This window comes from Camelus bactrianus, chromosome 7 (genome assembly GCF_048773025.1).
Source record: "Camelus bactrianus isolate YW-2024 breed Bactrian camel chromosome 7, ASM4877302v1, whole genome shotgun sequence".
In the NCBI taxonomy this organism is placed as follows: Eukaryota; Metazoa; Chordata; class Mammalia; order Artiodactyla; family Camelidae; genus Camelus; species Camelus bactrianus.
The window spans coordinates 75,559,472-75,583,155 of NC_133545.1; the positions used below are offsets into that span (position 1 = coordinate 75,559,472).

General features: G+C 39.2%; 1 protein-coding gene across 9 annotated transcripts in view; it reads left to right on the forward strand.

Moving 5' to 3' along the window:
* LHFPL3 (LHFPL tetraspan subfamily member 3) overlaps window positions 1-23,684 on the forward strand; it is a 554,580-nt gene that overhangs the window by 97,367 nt on the left and 433,529 nt on the right. Inside the window, exon 4 of one of the 9 annotated variants that reach the window (XM_074367632.1) lies at window positions 19,887-19,926. The exons of the other annotated variants lie outside the window; for them this stretch is intronic. The gene's annotated coding sequence lies outside the window, so the exon portion shown is untranslated. The remainder of the gene's footprint in view (window positions 1-19,886; window positions 19,927-23,684) is intronic. 9 annotated transcript variants of the gene reach the window in all.

Genomic DNA, 23,684 nt, shown 5'->3' on the forward strand with positions numbered 1-23,684 from the left:
CTGCATCTATTGAGATGATCAAATGAGTTTTCTGACTAGTGTATGTTGATAAGATGAATTACAATACTGGATTTTCTGATGTTGAAATAATGCGTTTTAAAAACAAAGCCAACTTCCACACACATTGTCAGACTCAGCAGTCTGTAATATTTTATTTATTATTTTTGAAGTATTTTCATGAGTAGTTGTTTTTTGTTTGTTTTTGGTTTTTTTCTCTTTTCTTTTCTTTTTTTTTTCTTTTCATACTGTCATTATGTAGGTTAGGTATCAGTATCAGGGTTGTGTAAGATTCATAAAAGTAGATGAGAAATAGGCGAAGGGTGTAGCTCAGTGACAAAGTGCATGCCTAGCATGCATGAAGTCCTGGGTTCAATCCCCAGTACTGCCATTAAGAAAAATAAATAAATAAACCTAAAAATAAGTAGGTGAGAAGTCTCTCTTGGTTCTTTGAAAGAATTTGTGTACCATTGGAATTATTTGTTTCTTAAATATTTAGTAGAATTATCTTGTAAAACGGTCTGGGCCTGGTATTTCTTTGTAGGAAGATTCTAAACTACTGATTGCATTTATTTAATTGTTATAGAATCATTCAGGTTTTTCATTTCATCTTCAGTCAGTTTTTAAAGATATATTTTTCTAGGAATTTGTCCATTTGATCTACCTTGCTAAGTTTATTGACATAAAGTTGTTCATACTATACTCTTGTAATTGTGTAAGATTTATTTGCTGGTATCTTCTCTGTTTTTATTAGATCCATTTTGCCAAAAGTTTGTCAGATTTATTAGTCTTTTTAAAAGAACCAGCATTCTTTGTTCTTCTCCGTTACATTCCTCTGTTCCATAGCATTAATTTTTGCTTTTATTTTTTATTTCCTTTCTTCTGTTTTCCTTAGGTTTATTCTCTTGTTCTTTTTCTAACTTCTTAATTGGTTATCAAGCTCATTGATTTTTAGCTGCTATAAATGTATGGAAAAAATGGCCTATCCATAGTGAGACTTTTAAAGAGATCATCTTTAGAAGTTTTTATTAGTAATTGCATGCAACTATCTCCAGCATGACATAAAATGAAAAAATATATACATCCATGAAAGTTCAAGTTACATTAAAAATATTTACAAATATTCTAATGGCAGGTTAATACAAATTCAGTAAATTTAGTGTTGAATGTTCAATATTTTTAATACTTTATATTTTATTTTCCTTATAGAAGTAAATATAATGAATGTTTTTGCAAAATTACATGTAAATGTTCCCAAGTGCTCTCTCATTTATTCTAGCAATTGCTAATATAGTAATATCATTTTCTATGTGTATCGTGATATGAAAAAGATGAGAAAAATAACCCTCAGCCACTAAGGATCAGTTGATGCCAGCAAGGTCAGTGTCAGCTTTGGTGTTTAGTTGCTTTTCTGAATATTTGCTTTGTCTTTTTTCTTACCTCTAAGAATTTCTCTTACTTTATTGCTAAGCCATGCACATTAAAAAATATTTTGAAAATTTATTCAGCATTTTTAGGGATTCTATTTGGGAGATTTTTGGGGAGGGGTCATTTGACTTGCTATATTGCCCAAAATGTAAATCCCATGAATAATACTTAGTTGACGTTGCTTAGTTCTATGGCCACATAGAATCTAAACTTCAAAGTTCCAAGTCAACCAATTCATGCCATTGCTAAAAGGGGGACATGACTGGAAAGATGCGAATTGATGAATACAAACCAATTATAATTTCTGATCCCACTACTTAAAACTCCTAAATCTCCCATGGCGAATTAGCATCATGTTTTTCTAAGATGAACTATGTATTAGGAGCAAAGGAGTGAAGGTCTCCACTTCCTGTGATGTGTGTGTATAACATAGATTTCTCTGACTTTTAATATAAAATGACCAAATTAACAGAAATAATGGAATTGAGTTCTCAATTTTCCTTTTATTCTTTCATTTATTCATTTATCCTTCCCTATTGCATTCCTATTATGTGTATTAGAGAAGACATGAAGACTAAAACACTTCTAATAATAAGGATCTCTTTGTGATTGGTTTTCATCTCAGGATTGGAAAGAATTTTGCATTACTAAGAAGGAAAACATGGTGGCAGCTATATGGTACTAGATAAGTACATATGCTCTGAAACCAGGAACATGTGTGTTTGTGGTAGCTGCTTCACTTACAGGGTCATTGTATGACCTTGGGCCAATTCCTTAGTATATCTATGCCTCTGTTTCCTCATCCATAAAATAAGGATAAATATAGCACCTTTCTCATGTTTGGATCACAGAAGACACCCATAAATATTAGGTGTCAGTATGACCATCACCATCATTGTGTCATCCTCAGCACTCTAGAAAGGCAGTCCCAGAATAAATAAGAAGAAGTGTAAACCACATAGTAGGTTGCTGTTCTATGATCCCCCCACATGACCTCAATGTTTTATTTCTCTTTTAAGCTAGCAGAGGAATCATGTACATTTTGAAGCTGTCGATTCATTGCAACTCCATTTTTTGGTTGGGTGAGGTCAGTCCTTTCTAGGCCTTTGCGAGGATTTATGGTAGAGAGGAGACTGGAGAAGGTGGTGGAACTTCCCTGCAGTGGGTGCCCTTTTCGCCCTCTTTTTGGGTTGAAGACTGGGGATCTGTAGTGTGACATCATCAGGGCTCAGACAGGAAATGTAGTGGCTAGCAGTTTAGCTCCTCGTGCCCTTCTGACTGGAAGTTCCCTGAGGACAGGTGTCATGGCTATTGTAGTCACCATCACACATTTCGTACCTAGGATGCTCGGTGTTTTAAGTTTGCTTTACCTTCCAGTGCATTAAACTGATGCCACGACTCAAAGCTGTATCCTAGGAACTGATCTAAAGACAATTTCTCAGCTCTTTTTCGAGAAGGGATCAACATAGTGATTTCCCTACAGAGTTAGTGCAACTAGAGATCTTCCCATTTCTGTATGATTTAAGCTCTGCTGAAGAAGGCATGTTCTGTTTTTATTTCCAGTTTCAAAGTGATGAACTATGAACAATACTTGATTATGCTTTAATATCTTGTGTGTATGAATATGGAATGACACACTCTGGATGGCTCACCTTGGCCGGAGAAATTTGGCACTGAAGAAACAGGTGTTTTATTAACATCACATATGTGGGGCCTATGGTTGGTGATTTTTGACTTTCACACAAAGAATAAAAACATTACAGAACCAAGTAAATACTAACATGTGTGAGGATAAACCTTATTTTTAAACACACTGTTTCCCAAAGGAAGTTCTTTTAATTCTCAGCCTTCAAGGTAACAGCCGTAGAGTCTGAGAGCAGAGCAAGACGGGACAATCTAGAGGACAAAAGAGAGCAGTGGAGTCCGAGGAGCTGGACAGACAGGACTGGCATGTGACGGAGGCAGGAGTAGTCTCGTGTGGTCTCTGCCATCCCTGTCCCATTTACGGACATTTATATAACAGTGGCAAGAGGAGAGCTGATCAGATAAAGTCTAATCAGGGAGCAAAATAACCTTTATCAGTCCTCCTCCTCTTCTTTGCAAATTTGGCTTGACATTCAAATTCTCTGCAAGGGAAGAAAAGCATGAAGTTTATAGAGAAAAGAAAACCTGTATAGGTAGGGAAGGAACTTTTTTTTGGAGGCTAACAAAAATACAAAATACTAAAAAATTAATTCAAGCCTCCTTCAAAATACAATAACATAGAGTTCACCGCTGCTTCCCTAGGGCAATGATAAAGTGGTGTCATAAGCTATACTTCATAATCATGTTTTCTCACAAAATAATTGTTTTACCTTTTTCATTGCTGTAAGTTTTTAAAAGACATCTAAATAAACCCTCAGAAATGAGAAAAATGTGTAGAATAATGAGTGTAGTTGTAAAGTAGAGACGGTGACCTGAAAGGAAGTGTTGGGAAGTGAACTCTTCTCAATGATAAACCCCAGATGTACAAGGGAGCCCTTTCGTGATATTGTTCAGTTAGATTGTTTGCAAGGATTCTTTAAGAAGATGCTCATTATCTTTTTTTTTTTTCAACATTTTTTTGATTTATAATCATTTTACAATGTTGTGTCAAATTCCAGTGTTCAGCACAATTTTTCAGTCATTCATGGACATATACACACTCATTGTCACATTTTTTTCTCTGTGAGTTATCATAACATTTTGTGTATATTTCCCTGTGCTATACAGTGTGATCTTGTTTATCTATTCTACAATTTTGAAATCCCAGTCTATCCCTTCCCACCCTCCACCCCCCTGGTAACCACAAGTCTGTATTCTCTGTCTGTGAGTCTATTTCTGTCCTTTATTTATGCTTTGTTTTTGTTTGTTTGTTTGTTTGTTTTTGTTTTTTAGATTCCACATATGAGCGATCTCATATGGTATTTTTCTTTCTCTTTCTGGCTTACTTCACTTAGAATGACATTCTCCAGGAGCATCCATGTTGCTGCAAATGGCATTATGTTGTCGGTTTTTATGTCTGAGTAGTATTCCATTGTATAAATATACCACATCTTCTTTATCCAGTCACCTGTTGATGGACATTTAGGCTGTTTCCATGTTTTGGCTATTGTAAGTAGTGCTGCTATGAACATTGGGGGGTGCAGGTGTCATCCTGAAGTAGATTTCCTTCTGGATACAAGCCCAGGAGTGGGATTCCTGGGTCATATGGTAAGTCTATTCCTAGTCTTTTGAGGAATCTCCACACTGTTTTCCATAGTGGCTGCACCAAACTGCATTCCCACCAGCAGTGTAGGAGGGTTCCCCTTTCTCCACAGCCTCTCCAGAATTTGTCATTTGTGGATTTTTGAATGACGGCCATTCTGACTGGTGTGAGGTGATACCTCATTGTAGTTTTGATTTGCATTTCTCTGATAATTAGTGATATTGAGCATTTTTTTCATGTGCTTTTTGATCATTTGTATGATTTCCTTGGAGAATTGCTTGTTTAGGTCTTCTGCCCATTTTTGGATTGGGTTGTTTATTTTTTTCTTATTGAGTCGTATGAGTTGCTTATATATTCTGGAGATCAAGCCTTTGTCGGTTTCACTTGCAAAAATTTTCTCCCATTCCGTAGGTTTTCTTCTTGTTTTACTTCTGGTTTCCTTTGCTGTGCAGAAGCTTGTAAGTTTCATTAGGTCCTATTTGTTTATTCTTGCTTTTATTTCTTCTAGGAGAAAATTTTTGACATGTATGTCAGATAATGTTTTGCCTATGTTTTCCTCTAGGAGGTTTATTGTATCTTGTCTTATGTTTAAGTCTTTAATCCATTTTGAGTTGATTTTTGTATATGGTGTAAGGGAGTGTTCTAGCTTAGATGCTCATTATCTTTGATTTTGAAATGACTTTGTGATACCTGGCTGCTATGGTAACTGCTCTTTTATGAAAGTATAACATTGATAGTGAGCTGAACTTGTCAACTTGTTGGCATGCGACTCTAGATTTCCCTTACATTTACCTTGTTTTCAGACTTAGTCATATATTTGATATAATCTTACTTTCTGGAAATGTCTAGATCTCCCTTTACTTATTTATATGTTAGATTAATAGTGTTATGTCTGAGTAAGGATTCAGTGTTATTGCAATGACAGCTGCTTTTGCCCACAGTAGCACCATTTCCTGAGCGTTCACTATGTGCTAGGTACTTGTATTGAGTGCTGTATATTCCCTGATCGAATCCTCACAAAATCCTGTAGGTGTTGCTGCTGCTGCTGTAGTGGCTGTTGTTGTTGTTGTTGTTACTATTACCATTTCACTAATGAGGAAATGGAGACACAGAAAGATTAAGAATTTTTTTGTCAAGGATTATATGGCTAGAACTGTGCTGTCCAATACAGTAACTTCTAGTCACATGTGGCTACTTACAGTTAAACTTAAATTAAAAAATTCTTTCCCGGTTTCTGTCTGTTTTCCTTTGAGCCATTAGAGCCCATTGTATTTCTTTCAAATATCATTAATTTTGTAGTTTGCAGACTTAGCAACACAAAGCAAGTCTTGACATCCCTCTGTGATTACCCTCATCTCAATGGGATTACAGGATCATATTTGTTGGAAAAATCTTTCTGCTTTCATGGCCCCGTCCCCTCAATAAACAGAAACAAATCTACCGGAAGTTACTATATGTAAAGCCAAGGTGATAAAATTCTTTTTTGAAGAAAATTAAGATGAAAAGAGACTAAATCATGGTCTAAGATGTTACTTCTAGAATCAAGAAACAGTCTTATGATTTTAACTTTTAACTGTTAATAGTTTCATCAAACAGAAAGTGAATCCCAAGTCTCTGAGTAAATTAAAATGTTTCAGGATGGCAACTACCTTAACACCCCAGAAGGATACATTTAGCCTCTCATTTGCCAAGTGTTTGGAAAGCTTTGATTTGTAAGGCAATCCCTAGGAATTTCTGTGCACCCTCCTTTCCTATGGCACTGTTCCTCCCTTGGTCTCTACATCCTGTAAGTCCAGGTTCATGTTTTCCTTTTCTCTGTTAAGATCTGGTACAACAGGATCACTGCTCCCTTCTCCTCTTAATTGTGAGGACAAAATAAGTTAATGAAGTATGTAAAATACTACTTTTATATTTATATTCCAAGCATTTTTCATGTAAAGTGCTTTTACACGTGAAATTCTTTGAATAGTACCAAGTTCCTGATAAGAACTCCATAAATGTAAGCTGTTATCATTATTACCCACAATACTCCAATCCCTTTCTCTGCTTGTTTTGAGTAGGTCTTGCCTCTAGCTTCCTACCCTTTCTTGTTATAGCCCATCTATATTTTCCAGTCCCGCCCCTGTTTCGCAAACAGCTTGTATACAGCGCATGTCTCCTTTGGTGAGCACTGATTCTCCTCCTGGTTCTCCTAATCTATCCTGCAAATGGGAGTTCCTGTACCCTGAAAACCCTTTAAAATCCTGTACTAGGCACTGTTGAGATTTCACTTGTTTACCACAAGCATTTTTAACCTAAAGAGAAGCCCTCCAGGCAGAAGACAATAAGCCTGTTTCTCCAGGGGTGGAGCTTCCTCTATCCTTTTCCTTCAACGTAGGGGGAATCATGTGGGCCCACAACCAAGACTCCAGCTGTGATTCTGGGTGCAGTGAGAGTGGGCGGGATCCAGATAGAGCCAGCCACAGGCTCCTGGCTCATCTACCACTAACAGTCAGGGTTTCCCAGCCCCATTCAAAAGCAGTCAAAAAAAGCTTGAAAGTTGGGAGAAGGGAGAAGGTGAGTCTCCAGCTGCACTGGGGAAGAGCCTGATTTCAGTGGGGGGCCAGTGACGGCTCTGCCGAAAGGGTGTTTTCCTGCTGCAGTATGGATGCCTCACAGAGGCTCTGAAGGGGTTGGAATTTGCAGGCTTCTTTCTGCAATGGATTTGGGGGGAAGTACTAGAAGCTCTGACATGATGATGAACCCAGGCATTTTGTCCAATTTACTGTACAAATATGTATATTATATATAGCTTATATATAAAATATCATATCATATCATATATACATTACACTTTGGGCCACTCTGTGAGAAAGTGTAAGATATGGAGCAGTAGCCAGTGTTGAAGGAATTCACATTTTAAACCTATCCAAGCTTATAGGCAACAGCACCAAAGAGGAGTAACTTAGGGACTCTGGGCTGCCGTGGATGTTAGATGAGACTAAATGAGGAACATAATGTATGAGAAGGATCACAGTTTTCACAAAACTTCTTAGTATTCTGTCACTGAATCACATTAGTCCTATTTATTTGTGTTTCTTCAGGCCTGAGTTTGGGTCTGTGTTCCTGATAGATACAGTGATAAATTATTCATTCGTGTATAAACAGAGCAGATTCTGGGGGGGGGGGAAGAAGTATTTGCAGAGGGAGAGTAATTCCTGTAAGATGAAAGATAATCCTTTCAAACTTCCTAAAATCTGAATTATGGCACCTGAGTTTCTTCATCGATGCCTGACCACTCTGGCGTTAAACAACCTATGAGCATCAGTGCCTAATAGAGCAGGAGGATGTGCCCCAGAGCATGAGCAGGGCCTGTATAAACTCCAGGTGATAATGGTCTTTGCCATTTAGGAGCCCTGGGATATGCTAGTCCTGTATTGGGTGCTTAGACGTGGCACCTCTACTTCTCTTAACAGTCCTTCAAGATAGATTTTACTATTTGCTGTTGATGTGAAGCTTGGAGGCTGTGTGACTTGTCTGCAGCCACCATGGTAAGTGGAAAAGCAATGCTCGATTCTGTCTCTCTTCTTTGATATATTTTTTTCTGCTTAGTCCTTTTTCCTTCATTTCCCCCTCCCATTGCCTTCCTCACCCACTGACAAACCATTGTGACGAGTCTGATGTGTATCCTTTTGTTTGTATGGATTCTTATAAAAAACTACCTTGCTCTATTGTGTTCCTGTATTTTTAATTTCAGCACATGGTATTCTGCTCTAGATTTATTTCTTTCTTTGTTATCAGTTTATCTATTTAAAATATTTTTTCATGCAGCACTAGGTTTTGAAGATCCATCCATTGGCTGAAGGGACTTCTGGTCCATTATTGCCAATGCCTGCACAGTGCTCCACAGTGGTATCCTCCACATTTCATCTGGTAGCAGACACCTAGGTGGCCTCGAGGTCTCCACCCTGCATTGAGCATCTTGTCCACATCCCCTGGTGAACCGGTGTGGGATTGTTTGGGGATTGTGGGACCAGAGGGCACGTGTATGCTAACTTTGAGAATATTGGGTCAGTCTGTTGTCCAGACAGGCTGCCTCAGTCCACACGTTCACCTGCAGGGCAGGAGCACTCCTGTATACTCTCATCTTCACTGGCACTTCCAGTTTTCTCATTTTTCTAACTTTCTAGTTTTGTCATTCTGTATGTGTAATGTGATATCTCATTGTTTTAATTTGCATTTCTAGATTTTTAACATTAAAAATAATCATCTCTTCATATGCTAGCTAGCTGAACTCTTTCTATTGTTATACCATGCTCCAGTTCACAGGTGAATGTTATGGTCAGAGCCCTGCCCATCTCTCTAGACAAGCACTGTTCATTCAAAATGTAATGCAATTTCAGATTTTCTAGTAGCCACATTAAAAAAAGGTAAAAAGAGATAGGTGAAATTAATTTCAGTAATGTATATTATTTAACTCAATAGATATAAATTGTTGTTTCCATATGTGATTGATAAAATAATTATTAATGAGATATTTTATATTCTTTTTTTCCATAATAAGTCTTCAGAATCCTGTGTGTATTTAGCAATGAAATCACATCTCCATTTGGATGCTAAATTTTCAGTGGCAGAAGTGAATTGTCACTTTGTACAAGTAAAGTTTTGTTTAACAGAAAAATACTTTACAGTGTTTAGGAAATTTTAGATATACCTGATTATTATGTCTCTTCTTATATTAAGCCAAAATCCACTTCTAATGTCTACTCATTTGTCCTAATACTGCTTTCCGCAGCCACACATAAAATGTGTAATCCGCCTTTGAGAAGACATCCTGATAAGCCTCGGATTACAGCTTTTGAGTTTTACTTTCCGCATGACATCTTCTCTTCTTGGTCTTCCTCATCCTCATCCAAGTTGTAACTCACAAGACATAGTTCTTTCATTTAATCTCACTGGACCCTTGGGTTGATTGCATAATCTTTCCAAGAAGGGGCACTAGGAGCAGCATGGTTCTTCAGATGTTGTTTATGGATGGGGCAGTGCCCAGATGAATTCTAGCTTCCTCTGACCCAGACACTTGGCCACCACCAGAGTAACCTGAAACTGAATTAGCTTTTAACAATCACATTTGGACTTGGCTAGCAGTTGCTTATTGTTTGGTAATTCTTTTGTTGATGTTTTTCAAGTATCCACTGCGTGTTTACTATGTCGATAAAATTATAGATCAGATGAGACCTCCTACCCACAGCAATTTCTAAGGGAATCGAGCTTATAGAAATAAAATTTGCTTAAATAAAATAGTACATTCCCCTCAACTCTTAACTCCCTACCCAAAAGCCCTCAAAAGACCCATTCTCAGAAATAACTATAGCATGTTGTAAGTAACTGGAGAAATTTCTTGGATATAAAATTAGTGGAAAGCCTCTTCTTTTAGCATCTAGCATCTGTCTAGAATGAATTAGTAGCCCAATCTTTGAATATTTTACTCTGACATAAGAATTAGTATATTTTGCTGCAGAAGCAAAGCCACTATACAATCTCATTTTATTAAGAAAAACATGATATATACAGGTAAATTTCCATCTTGATATTATTGATGGAGTTCATTACACAAATGTACTGAATTAAGAGATAATAATATGCAATATGGTAGGCAGTAATAATAAAGAGTGTGAAAGATTGTAGGACAAATGCAGTACCAGAAAAATTATTATATTAGGATATTGCTTTTATAACAGAAGGAAACATGCTATAACAAAAGAATGAAAAATGTGGTTGCTTGCAACTTCTTGGCCCATGGGAGGTGAAGAGAAAGAAACAGAATCCAGACTCAAGGCAAGAATATAGCAGATAAAAGAATTTTCTTCCTTGTTTTCTCTAGTCCTTAATGTTGATCACAGACTTCCTCTGACCATATATCCAGGGAAAGGGGTAACAACTTTAACCTTTAAATTTGGCAAGGACCAATTTGAGAAACACGTGATGGGGAGGAATAATCAAGCAAATGGGAAGACATGTTGGGCCTGGAATCATCCTTACCTGACCCTTTTGAATCCCCTCCATGTTAAAAATTATTTCCAGGAAGGGTTTCATTTGGACCATGGCAGCTCTGGGTTCAGGTATTTTCGTTCAATTTTGGTAGAACAGGGCAACAGGCAGAGCAGGTAATGGGGTGAAGGAGTAGGCAAAGAATGAAGAAAAGAAAACCCAGTTCTACCCAGAAAGATTAAAGATGGGCTCCCTGGCTCCCATTTCTCCCTAGATTCCTAGGTCTTAATTCACTTCAGCAGACAGGCTCCTAGAAGACACTGTGCTAGTCTTACAAGATCCTAAAGATGAGTGATACGTCACTCCCATGGACTGATGGGGAGGAGATGGCACCAACACACAGACAAGGAAGATCAAGGACAGACTGTGCTCAGTGGTCTGGGGGAGACACAGACTGTTGTAGGAGTTCAAAGGGAGGCCTTCACATTTAATTTAATTTGGAGACTTGGGAATGAACTATAGAGTAGATGGTCTTTGAAATGAACTTTAAAGGATGATTAGCATTTCCTTAGACAAAGATGAGGGGGGAAAAAGCATGCCAGGCTACTCGTTCAGAGAGAAGTCCCAAGTGGTTACTGTATAGCCAGAATTCTTTGCCTACTATGCATAAGGGGCTAAGTAGTAAGGGCATCCTTGTCTATGCCCTGCATATCTCCTGGCTTTGTGACGATAACCCAGTGTAATCTCGGAGCTGTAAGACAAATACTTCCTTGTTTCCTCAACGTGCAGTATCGGCCAGATGCCTGGCCCCCAAGTATGAGTCTGAACCTGGGATACAGAGTCAGATCTTCTTCCTCCTCTTGATGGCAATTAATACTTACTGACAGGGGCATCTGGGCAAATAGCTATCTAAAACAACTATTTAAGATAAGGCGTCTTTAAAGCTCTGTGAGCACTAACTTTTAGGTACCCAACTTCAGTGGACTAGAACAATCAGAATACTCTGTGCTTAAGTCTCTCTTTTTCCTCCTGTATCAGTCAGAGTTCAATAGAGAAACAAAACCAATAGGAGATATCTATTAAGAGATTTAATCCAGGGAATTGGTGTACATGATTGTGGGGACCGGCTGGGCAAGTCTGAAATCTGTAGGGCAGGCTGTCAGGAAGGGCAGGTGGGAACTCTTGGATATGAGCTGAAGCTGCTGTTCTATGTGGAATTTCTCCTTTGATGTCTTCAAGGAAGCCTCAGCTATGCACTTAAGGCCTGCAAATTGATTATGGACTTTAATCACATATACAAAATACCTATATGGCAACACTTAGATTAATGTTTGACTGAATAACGGGGACCTAGAGCCTAGCCAAACTGACATGTAATGTGGACCATCACACCTCTTTTAGACAAGCTCTGATATTAAGGTGAGAGCAGGTAATATTAACAATGGAATGAGGCAACTTATAGCAGTGTCAGGGGGGAATGAATCAAAGATACAAAAAATGCACCACATATTATATGAACCTATTCCTATGAATAGCTGAAATAGATGAATCTGCAGAGATAGAAAGCAGATTTCTAGTTGCCAGGGGCTGGGGGCAGCAGAGAATGGAAAGTGATTGTTTAATGAGTATGGGTTTCCTTTAGGGATGATGTAAAAGTTCTGGGACTGGAGAGTGGTGAAGGCTGCACTACACTGTGAATGTACTTAATGCCACTGAATTATATGCTTTAAAAGGATGAATTTTATGTGATATGTATTTTTACCATAATAAAAAAATAAATGTGACTGTAATTAAACAGTGCTCTGCACAGTTGACTGCAGGGGGCCTGAAATTGGAACAGATCTCTCATTGCAGGTTGGTAGGATGTAATTTCAAATTGCCAATTTGGTGTTTTTTACCTTTGCTTAAGCAAGGGATTCAGGTCCTTGACAAGTGGCAGCCTCAGCTCCCTTATACACTTGAGATGGACATTGCTCAAGCCTATTGTTCTGAATCTCCAGCTTATACTGTGAAGGCACAGGCGGGCTTTGCTTAGACAACTTGAAAGCATATTGAGTAATGAAGATAATACAGAATTGGGTGGCTTTCACAGAGCAGGTGATGGAGATCTTCAGATACAGGGAGCTTTTGTTTAGAGAGTACCAATTGGGAAGATGGTCATGAATCTCTGGGCAGTCAGAAAGAAAACTGAGATTTAGCTTGGCTGTTGTACTGGTGTTCCTGGGAATACTTTACTGCCATGGCTCTTTTCTTCTCGATAAATGCTTTTCTGACTTGCTCTTTATGGGGAACTGTGATGTGTGGGTCCTTTCCTCTGTGTATAGCACGAGCTCTCTCTTGGTGCACAGTGGATGTCAGTATAATGATCCTTTTGCAGTGGTGACAGTTCAGAGAAATGATTTTCAAATTTGTTGATACTGATAGACATAGATGAATTCCCAACTAGAGTTATGGATCACCAAAAAAATGGGCTCTGACAGTGCCCTGGGGCGGGGGAGTGAAATGGGCCTTCCCTGGAAGAGGCTGCGTGGGGCATGTGTTGAGAGCTGATGTGCAGAGCCGCACAGAGAGAGCCAGCTCAGAATGTCCTTCTGTTTATCATCTTCGTGGTTCTTCCATCTCAACTGGAAACAACACATTGCATGTTTCATGCTCTCAACCCAGGGATTTCACCTTGGAAATGTTTTCAACTCTTTTAGAAGCAACATTAAATATTTGAAGTCATGAAGAAGGAATTTATTTACTGGTATAAGCAGGACTTCAGACAACTGAAAGAATCTTTGTGGGGGGGGTCTCATGTTCGGCTTCATTTATGTCATTTTTACAAGTTAAAAATGAAATTTAAAAGTGACTCATTATCATAAATGCTTATTTCATGTATAACTGAATTCAGCCTTTAGAAAACAGATTTTTGACACAATTAATTTTTTGAGGTGTGAATGTGAATGTTCTCATCCTTAAAGGACTCGATAAATGTATAAAAAAGCTAAGTCCAATTTGATGTGGTTTTTTCCCATAGACCTGAATCAGCCAACTTAACACATCTCAGGCCTCCTTTGACTTATTCAGGTCCCTGAGTCTGGCAGATGGGAACCTATGAGTAGCTTTATATTTAAAGAAGAAGAATCTTGCCCAACTGTATCATCAGTGGTCACTGTTGGGGTCCACGCTTCAGGCTGGCCCATCTTTCAGGGACATGTCTTGAAAGATGATTATTTGAGTGTGATGTAGTGTGTTGGATGTCTAAGGTTAGCTGTGATTTTATTTTTTCTAACAATTTTGTGCAGTGTGTATCTTATCATAAAACTGACACTGAGAAAGGTGAATAACTTCCCCAAAGTCACACAGATACTAAGTGTCAGAGTTGACTTCAAACTCAGGACAGTCTGATCCTTTCCATTGCTGCATGCTAACAAGGATTTTCAACTACAGATCTAAGTTCTGAGTCTGTTTGGGCTGCTATCACAAAATATCACAGACTGGTTAACTTATAAACATCAGAAATTTATTGCTCATGGTTCTGAAGGCTGGTAGCCTAGGACCACAGTGCCAATGTGTTTGAGTGAGAGCTCTCTTCGGGGTCACAGACTTCTCCTTGTATCCCTTCTTGGTGGAAGGTGCAAGCAAGCTCTCGGGGCCTTTTTTATAAGATGCTAACCCCATTCATGAGGGTTCCACCTTGTGAATTAAGCACCTTCCAAGGGCCCCACCTCTTAATACCATCACCTTTGAGGGTTAGGATTTCAGCATATGAATTTTGGGAAGGGAGAACACAAACATTCAGTCCTTAGCAAGTAGTCCCCAAAAAACAGGGCATAGGGCACCTACAACTTTAAAGGAGACAGGGCAATCAGGGGATGTTTCCTGATGGGAGACTGGGGTAACGGCAGTTGATTCACTTGAAGGTCATCTATTCTCTTAGAAAACACAGCTCAAGCATAACCTCTTCTTTGGAGCCTTGTGATCCCAGATATCATGTCCCACAGTTAACCACACATGCTTCTATGCTTGCTGTAAACCTGCCCAGGTGTCTGTGGTCACACTTGTCATCCATTATTCTTGCTGGCACAGAGCCTGGCATAGAGTAAGACCTGAGTGAGTGCTTATTGGATTAATCGGGTGAAGGCATCCAGGTGCATCTGGGAGAAAGGGAAGACCAGAGGGAGACTGGGCAGGGGAAGTAGGAGACCAGGGATGAGCTAACTGCACGTGAAGACAGGCCATCAGTTTCTGTGCCTGAGGATGGGTCAGCCAGCACCTGGAATAATAAATGCAGTGACAGACTTGATGATAAAATCCAGGCTTTCTATTCATTGTGTTTTCAGCTTTAGGGAAGTTGATTTCCACAGCGGATACATGTATTTTTTAACATGCTTTCTCTTTTGTGTGTGTGTGTGTGTGTGTGTGTATGTGTGTGTGTGTGTTTATATATTTACATACATTCTTGCCCAAGATGAAAACAATGAAAGAATATAGAAAAAGACTTCAGGGAGAGTGAAATTGGGGACATCATCTGCTCTAAGGACTCAAAAGTCCCCCATTTTGGCCCCTAAACTAAGAACTGGGCAGCTATTTAGCCTGTAGGCCAAACCCCTCTTGCTGTCTGTTTTTGTACAAAAACCAAGCAAAGAATGATTTTTACATTTTTTTAGTGGTTGAAAAAAAATCCAAAGAAGAATATTCTGTGACTTAAGAATTATATGAAATTCACATGCCAGGGTCCATAAATAAAGTTTTATGGGGACCCAAACATGCCCATTCATTTATGGCTGCATTTGTGCTACAAGTGCAGAGGTGAGTAGCGGCAACAGTGATACAGCTCACAGAGCCTGAAGTATTTCCTACCTGGTTCTTTGTGGAAAAAGTTTGCCAATCTCTCCCCTAAACCAAAGTGGTGTCACCCCCTTTTAAGGCTGGTGGGAAGACAATACCATTGTTTCCATTGTTTCAGGAGCCTTCTAGCAGAGCAGATTGATTTTATTTATAGATTTCTATTGATTTTTTGGTGTAACTTTAATCTGTTGGCATGAAGGGCTGCAATAATTGTTGCACATTGTGAAGGTATATTCTAGATAGCATCTGGAAAATCTGTCATGATTGATTTTTGTAAAAAAACTTTAATTTTTAAATTGCTTTTGAACTTTCCTACTTGAGAGTGGGCACTGAAGAGAAAGGGCAGGGTGGGTAATAGCGGCCCTCATCCCACGCTTCCTCATGGGCTGCCATGAAGAGTCATGATATAACGAATAGGCAGTGTTCGTGCTTCTTGAGGAAAGACGGTGAGAAGTATAAGACATTATTATTAATGACACACAGAGGGCCTTGGGGTAATGATCTTCATCTCTGACTCACAACACAATAGGTTTCTAGTAAAACAATTCAGATTTGATGGTTAAACACGTGTTTGTAATGGGGCTGAACTAACAAGGAAATCTTGGAGCCATGAGAGAGACCAGTGTGATTCCAAGATATATAAATCTGTCTCGAGTTTTTTAAAAAACAGTTTTGGGGAGGTGCTCCTGAGAAATAAAAGTGAGGAGCAGGGAGATTAAGAGAAGGAAAAGGGAAAGCCAATAGAAGGTGTTTTCCTGGGATAAAATCCAGGCTTTCTATTCATATCTATTGAGGGATGGTGAACCTGTGGACAACCTGGGCTCCATCTGCTGGGGACCCTCTGAGACACTGTGTAGATTAAGCCTCAGATTCCCAAGGAGGTTGGAATTAGTAAACTCATCATATATAATAAATATGACCATTGCCAAGTTTTGAACTCATACATTGTGCCAGGACCTTTGCCTGAATAGTTTTCTTTAATTCTGGAAAAAAAAATTCTGGAAAGGTATCTCTAGGAAACAGATCTAGGTCTGTCTAACAGCCCCACTCATGCTGTTTCTTCTATGCTATGTATGAATATAATTGACTCCTACTGAAGTCTTAAGTTGTTTTTAATTTGTAATGTTGGGAGGATGGCTACATGTGGCAAGGTTTTGCTGCGGTAAGAAACAGCCTTCAGGATCTCAGTGATTTAACCACAACTTATTTCTCTCACTACACATGCATGTGGGTGGCAGGGTGGCCTCATGTGGATAGCATCCTCCCTTGGGGATCCAGAAGGATGGACAGCTGCTATCTCATGGTGCTGGCTCCAGGGTGACGCAAGCAAGGCACCACTGGCCCTCACTCTCAGGATCATACAAGTGCCAACGCTGCATTTACACAACCCTGGGAGTGAACACCTCCTAAATTCTGTACCATAGGCATCTCACTTTGCTTTCCCTTGTTTAGCCCAAGAGGCAGAGGGAAGAGGGACTGGTGAAGTGTGTGTACCCTCTTAAAGCTTTCACCCAGAGTGACATGCTACCTCTATTCACATTTCATTGAAAAAGTAGGAAGAATACCAGAGAGTGGTGATTGATCATAGAGTCTCCCAGAGTAGGTTTGATTTAATTCATTTTTACAAGCTTCCTCCTTTTTAATTTTTTTGTTAATAGGTTAACAAGTTTAAGCTATTAAGATCATCATGGCTTGGAATAGATTTAATTCCGATGTTGACTTTCCTATGTGGGCTCATGAAAATTCAGAGAACCCAAGTGCTGCAGTTGAAAGTTCCTATATTTGAAGGTTAGAAGTAGAGTAACAATGAGGATGCTCTGTAAAAGTTCTTGCCTGCAAATCAGCCACCTACAGCTAATCTTGGGATTTAGCCATTTCCTAGATGGCCTGGAGACAGAGGAGACAGACAGGCAATTATTACTCAAAGATTTTGTCTTGAACATCTAATAAGAGCCTTTGGCGATAGGCACAGTTGGATAATATTACAGCGTGATGGTGGTAGAGGGCTTGTGTATGAGTGGTTGCCCTTTTCAGCATGTGGTCCAGCAGCTTCTTTTGTTGTGGGCTACATTTTCTCTGTGAGCTGGAAACACAACCAAACAGAGCAAATGTAAAAGGAACATTAACCACACACATAACACACACATTACAGAGGTTTTGCAAGAAGAAAAATAGCTGCAAACAAATAACAGCAAATCTGACAGTAGACATTAGATTTTTATGTCCATTTAGCCTGGTTCAGAAATCCAGAGAACCCAGATCTTCTACCAAAATTGTACTCTGGTCTTGGGGGCAAGTTCTAGGTGTGGAAAATGACGTGGTACAGTCATGCTTAGTATTTAGGTGCTGGGGAGAGAGAACAAAGTGTTAGGAGGAAGGAAATCATTTCTCAGTGAAGAACTGTAGTATCCTTGTGTTTTGACCCACTCTAACATGCACAAGTTGTGTAACCATGGGCAGGTCATATAACTTTGCTGTCTTAATTGGAGAGGATTGTAGCTCTAAATTTGGCAATGAAAATAAAGGAGGAAATGGTCAGTTCAGAGGGACAGCAGCACTGAGACATTTCTGTGTTAGGCTAGGAGAGATTTTAGAGTATTTGTACTTACACTGAGAGAAGGGGTTAGCTGAGAGGGTTACTGAAGGAGCAGGAGAAAGGAAATTTCTGTGGTAGCAAGGTTATGAAGGAGGTGAGAGAGAGTGATCAGAAGGTCAATGTGGGGGATTCAGTTCAGAGAGGTAAGATGGGTGGGGGCGGGGACACAGTGGGTGGCAATCCAGGTAGTGACAAGGATGAGGTAATCTATCAAGAAGATAAAAAGCGTCATGCCTCCTTGGTCATCTCCCTTGGATATGTGGGCAGGGAGGGGAGACGGATATACTAAGATGTTGAGAAAAAGTTTGGAATAACTGTGTGGAGAGTGATCAAGAGATTTATCGAGAGGGTAACATTTTGAGGTGTGGAAAGGACTCCACTGAAGTTGAACAATGGGAATTGCTGTGGATCCAGTTACCATATTTTTTATGATCTGACACACCAAGACAAGGGGTAAGGGAGTTGAAGTGGAAGACAGGGCCACCTTGGAATGATTGCCTTGGCAAACTGGCTTGGGAGAAAAACAGAGAGTTTGACGTTTTCTGTGGTCTCTATGAGGGACTAGAGAAGGATCAGTAGACAGAAGAGTGTGGGAAAGATTGGAAGGAAAGGATGTTTTTAGACACTCAGGAAACACTAGAGGCAAAATAGTGATCGGAAAAGATGTTCTAAGAACCATGAGTGATTGAAATAGAGTCAGAATTACATTCTCTTTTTGAGAAGATTGAGGAAGAGGGAGGGCAGAGTGCTAGACTGTGAGCCCCGTAAGGCCAGGGCCAAAAGTCTCTTGTAGTTTGATATCCTGACCCTTAGCATGTTGTCAGGCACATAGTGGATGCTTAGTCAGTCTTTTTGGAAGAAAAACAACCTGAATGTTGTCCAGAATGATGGCAAATAATGGAATCAGGAAGAAAATGCTGCAATGACTGAGCTGTAGACGAGGTTGACATGTGGAGGTCTCATTTCATTCAGAGGAGGTGACCTAGTTTCTCCTGCCAAACACCCTGACAGAGGTTTTCCTTTCCTCTCTTTATGACTGGCTCCACAAATAAGGGGTGATTTCCCTGCCTATACCATCCGCGCCTCCCACTTCTATAGAAAGGGTTTTTGCTAGCATCCTAATACAAAATTACATCCTTCTGCTTGCCTGTATGAATACATTTTATGGTCATGGCTTTGACTACAATCTTGATAAAGAGTCATTTCAGGAGATGTAGTAAATATAATACAGAGAAAATGAAACAGAAATGAGAATCCAGCTAACTTGTATTATAGATGGGTGAATGTATTTGTGGATTGTTGAATTTTGAAAAATAACCAGGAAAGCAAAAACAAATAAATCAACAGCCAGCACTGCTGACTGTAGGTTTTTTCCCCATGTATTTTGCTAACTGTGGATGGTTATTAATTACATATTTATGATAATACTTCATAACTTAGTTGTGAATGTCCTGAAGCATGTTTTCTAACCGTAATGAAGTCTGAAGTGCATGGGGTCCTCTTGCTCTGTTATTCTGCTATTAAAATTTATCTGAGAAGTGGTTAAAGTTTTGCTATAGAGTTTGTGGGTTAATTATATTGGGGTGGATTTAGCCAGGTTCTGATGATCAAACTAAAATACCAGAGAGACATTCTTAATTTTGAGAGGTTCTGTGAAGTTTCTACCTTACTGAATACAAATAATGCCTTTGATCATTAGAACCATTTCAGTGCTGAGCTCTGACAGCCTTATGGGCTATAAATTTCAGGGTAACCCCTTAATCTCCAGCTTGGGAATTAAATGCCCTATGTTTAACCTGCGTGTACATTTCTCTTGTTCCCCTATTTCCAAATTAGGGAATTGGTATGTTGCTACCCTCAAGCTTCGTGTCTTAAGGTAGGTTTCAATGTTAACCTCTACCTAGTATTACTGTTAGCACAGATGCAATGGGCTGTTGATGGCTTTGGGATATAGATTATTGGATTTTCAGTAGGTGGAAGTAGGAGGCTGCTGTCATAATGAGGACCCCAGTTAAAAATAGTGGAATTGGAAACATCACCATAGCGGATGTATGTTTTCCAAATTGGAAATTCTAGAGTTATTCACATATTTGGAAAAAAATGTGTGTGTTTTGGTTTGTCTGTTTTTGTTTTTGGCTGCCTAGGCAAATGAAGTTGCATTGTTGTGACTTGCAGATGAAAGGGGCAGTTGCTGTGGGGTTGATGGGACTTAAGGAGGGGGCAAGTATCCCACAGTAAAAAGTTTTTAAAATTTCATCTAAAGACATGAGGAAAAAAATTGCATCTCCGTAATGGTCCTTTTAGTAGAAGTAGCTAGCTACATCCCCAGTGCTTACTTTTCCATCTTGTACTTCTGAACTTTAAGCCTTTAGCCCAGAAGCACTTAGACATTTGTCATTCTAATTCTTTGACTGTCGCTTCTTGCCTGTGAACCCAGCTTTCCCCTCATTGGGCATTCAGTGCTCTTGCTAGGTTGTTTATCCACAGAGAGCGGTACTGAGTGAAGCTGTCAGCTCATTGGCAGCGGCGCATGTGATTTAGGTGTCCTGTGGAATTCAGGAGGGCTGAATTAGGAGGCTTCGCCAGGCAGCCTTGCTGTGGGTCCTGCACTTTTATTTCCCCCAGCAGGACAGTTTGGGTTTGAACATTTTCCTTGTGGTTATAACCTTCGTCCAGCTTCTTTTGAAAGGAAGTGTGAGGGAGAAAGGAAGGAAGGAGCCTGAATAGTTCCGTTTAGAACTTTCCAGTCTGATTTTAGCTTAGTGAGAAGCTGCAGGACCCTGGCCAAGGCTTGGAGACATCCAACTACCTGAATGGGGTGGGGGAGGTGGAGCCCCACTTCTCCAGTTTGCAATCTGCTCCTTTATGCTCATCAGCATTTCCTGGCTTTTTATCTCTTTGTTCCTGCCTCTGCCTAAGTCTTTCCTCTCCTTTCCTGACCCTGACTCCCAGCCCCAGTATCTTTGTCCTCTTTTGAAATATGACTGTGTGTGTATGTGCGTGTGTGTGTGTGTGTGTGTGTGCGCATGCTTTTTTGTTTTTCTTTGCATAGCATTCCCACAGACCAGTAGTTCTATGGTTTCGATGAGGCTGTCTCCTTTTGGATACCTCATACTGGCCTCTTAGAAGGACCTGGCTAGCTTGTTCTGCTTTGATACCTACTATGTGCCACGCATTGTGCCAAGAGCGATGATATATAATGTTTAATTTATCGTGGTACAAACTAATAATAATGTAAGTGTTAACACTTAGATCACACTTACTACGTGCCTGATGTTATTTTACACATCTTCTCATATTAACTTGCTTTTTATTCACAGCAGCCCTAAGAGGGTTGTATCTGTCAGGGTCTATCTAGCAGACAGAAATCATGCCATTTTTAACAGCTCTACTGCGTATAATTTATATACCATAAAATATATCTATTTTAAGTGTGCAATTCAATGATTTGTAGTAAATTTATAAGCTGTGCAATTATCACCATAGTCCAGTTTTAGAGCATTTCCATCACCCCTCCCCCTAGAACTCCCTGGAACCTGTTTGCAGTCAATACCTGCTCCCGTTCCCCACCTCGTGCAGCCACTTGCTTGCTTTGTATCTCCACAGATATACCTTTTCTGGATTTTTCATAGGTATGGAATTGCACAGTCTGTGGTATTTTGTGTCTGGTGTCTTTCACTAGCATAATGCTTTTGAACATCGTACATGTAGTTGCATGAAACTGAAGTCCATTCCTTTTCATTGCTGAATTGGATTTATTATATGGTTATACCACATTTGTTTATTAATTTCCCAGTTGATGGACATTTACATTTTTTTCCGGTTTTGACTATTATGAATAATGTGTGGACATATGTTTTCATTTCTTTTGGAAAGATTCCTAGGACTAGAATTACTTAGTTGTAGGGTAAGTTTATGAATAACTGTTTAGGAAACTGCCAGACTATTTTCCACAGTGGATGTACCATTTTACACTCCGATGAGAAAGGTATTAGAGTTCCAGTTTCTCCACATTCTTCCCCATACTCAGTGTTGTCTGTCCTTTTGATTATAGCATTACTGGTAGGTGTTTAGTGGTATCTCATTATGGTTTTAATTTGCACTTCTCAAATAAATAATCATTTTGAGCACTTTTTCATGTGCCTATTAGCCATTCATATGTCTTATTTGGCATATTAGTCTATTCAAGTCTCTTGCTTACTGCTTATCTTTTTATTTTTGAGTTGGAAGACTTCTTTATATATCCTGGATGCAAATACTTTATCAGATACATAATTTGCCAGTGTTTTCTCCCAAACTATATCCCAAGCTGGTCTTTTCACACATCAGCTATTTTAATAGAGAAAACTTAATATGAAGAATTATTAACCCTGTTAATATACATGGTAACCACATATTGAAGAACTGAAAAGGCAAAAAATAATATAAGAGCTTCATGGAGGCAAATATTGCAAGATGCAGACAATACACCTGAGGATGGAGGGACAATGGGAAGAGATTAAAATTATAAGACTCAGGAGCTTGGAGAAGGAGCTTAGTCCTCTAAGGGGACGATGTTGCCCAGCTGGTACTGGTGTCTATGAAGAGGGTACAATGAGACTGGGTTTTGGAGTGTTGGGAAAACTGCAAACTAGAGTCAACTGCTGCTACTGGAACTAACTTCCCCTAATGGGAAAAAGAAGAAAGGTTAGGACAACTGACAGGAAGATCAAGAAGTCCTTTTTTCCTCTTCCAGCTTTCTAGCCCCTTCCCCTATCCTGTTCATTGCAGAGCCTGAAAAGGAACAATATGGCAAAGCAGAAATATGGCTTGCAGAGTCCTAGCCCTAGTATCAAAGAATAGAGTATAAAAGGGTGGGTTTGAAGGTGATAGACAATATTACCCAGCAGGCATATGTGGTACTATTATTCCCATTTCACAGATGAAGAAACCCAGGAACAAAGAAGTTATATGACTTTCCAACTTTCCCAAGATAGTCAAGCTGATGAGACAGAGCTGAGATCTGAACTCACATATATGGTTCCAGAGTCCATTTTCTAAACTGCTACTTAGTCTGCCTCTCTCATCCAACCACATCGTAATAAACCATACGGTTTGCAAACAGTGCTCTTTCCTGTTTTGAACTCTTTAATCTTCTATGGTCCTGTGGTCTTCTTAGTTGAGAAAAAGCTACTATAGTTCTTCTGAATTATTTTTTTTTAATCTTTTAAAATTGAAACATAGTTTACAATTGGTCAATTTCTGGTGAACAGCATTACTGTTTCAGTCATACAAATACATACATATATTCATTTTCACATTCTTTTAATTATAGGCTACTACAAGACTACAAAATATTGAATATTGTTCCCTATGCTATACAGAAGAAACTTGTTGTTTATCTATTTTATATACAGTAGTTAATATTTGCAAATCTCAAACTTCCAATTTATCCCTTCCAACCCCTTTCCCTCCCCACAACCATAAGTTTGTTTACTATGTCTTTTAGTCTGTTTTTGTTTTGTAGATGAGTTCATTTGTTTCTTCTTCTCCTTCTCCTCCTCCTCCTTTGATTCCACATATGAGTGATATCATATGATATTTTTCTTTCTCTTTTTGGGTTACTTCACTTAGAATGATGATCTCTAGGTCCAT